We start from the raw sequence: 979 nt of genomic DNA, 5'->3' as shown, positions 1-979 counted from the left end.
GTGTGTGTGTGTGTGTGTGTGTGTGTGTGTGTGTGTGTGTGTGTGTGTGTGTGTGTGTGTGTGCGCCATTTGAGCCTCTTGTCATGCTCTGTTTGAGTCTCATATCTCGGTTTTAACTCACTGGTTTCATTCTGGTTTTGACCGTTAACAGCTTCACTCCCACAAAAGTTCCCAACGTCCGCTACGAGCTGAGCGAGGCAGCTCCATCCGTCCAGCAGAAGAACACGATGGTGAATCCACAGGTGTCAACATAATACACTCGCCTTCATTCATTCTTTTCAAATGGTGGTAAAAAGTCATGCAGATTCAGAGGGTTGGAAGACCAGGGTGAAACTCTGGTTACTATGCAACGCAGATAAAATTGCATTTCCTGTTGCAGGTGTTTGTCCACAGAGACTTCAGCGCAGTGCGTGATCAGGCAATGACAATGATCCAAACAGCATTCACACTGCTGGACCAGGAGTTCCACAAACTAGATCGGTACATGCACATCTTCATTTACACATTTAACTACAACTCAGAAGGCAAGAACATGCATGAGGTGACCCACTGTAGGAGCTCATCAGGCTAAAGGTTTAACTGCCTCACCTCTAAACATCGTATTTCCTGTGCTCATCCTGAATGGCTGAATGTGTTTTTTTTTCTTTCAGAGAGAAGTCAGAGCTGACTAAAGCTGCAGCTGCTCTGCAAAGAGAGAAAGATGCTCATGAAGCACATAGACAACAACAACAACAGGTTCAACAGCCTTCTAACATCCACCAAGTCAACAGTGAAGTCCCCGGGGGCTGGGGCAGGTTTAGGCTGCATGCTACATGAGTATAGTTTCAGAAACCTTGTAGATATATAGTCTTTACAGTTATTCTGTACTCCTGGTATAAGGATGGTGCTATTAATGTGTAAAAGCTCCAGATAAATGGGTCAATGTGAATGTAATCTAAGCTGAAACTGGTAACTAACTATTATTTACTAAGAATATTTA

At 43.8% G+C, this 979-nt stretch overlaps 1 long non-coding RNA gene across 1 annotated transcript; it reads left to right on the top strand.

Annotated features, from left to right (window-relative positions):
* Window positions 1-153: 153 nt before the first annotated feature.
* Window positions 154-671, top strand: LOC102199040 (uncharacterized). The gene is made up of 3 exons (XR_311514.1): window positions 154-242; window positions 380-480; window positions 651-671. It is a non-coding gene; the product is annotated as an uncharacterized LOC102199040 (long non-coding RNA).
* Window positions 672-979: the final 308 nt, after the last annotated feature.

This window comes from Pundamilia nyererei, unplaced genomic scaffold (assembly GCF_000239375.1).
Source record: "Pundamilia nyererei isolate P.nyererei 1_Seehausen unplaced genomic scaffold, PunNye1.0 scaffold00016, whole genome shotgun sequence".
Taxonomy (NCBI): domain Eukaryota; kingdom Metazoa; phylum Chordata; class Actinopteri; order Cichliformes; family Cichlidae; genus Pundamilia; species Pundamilia nyererei.
This window is presented reverse-complemented; position numbering and strand designations above follow the sequence as displayed.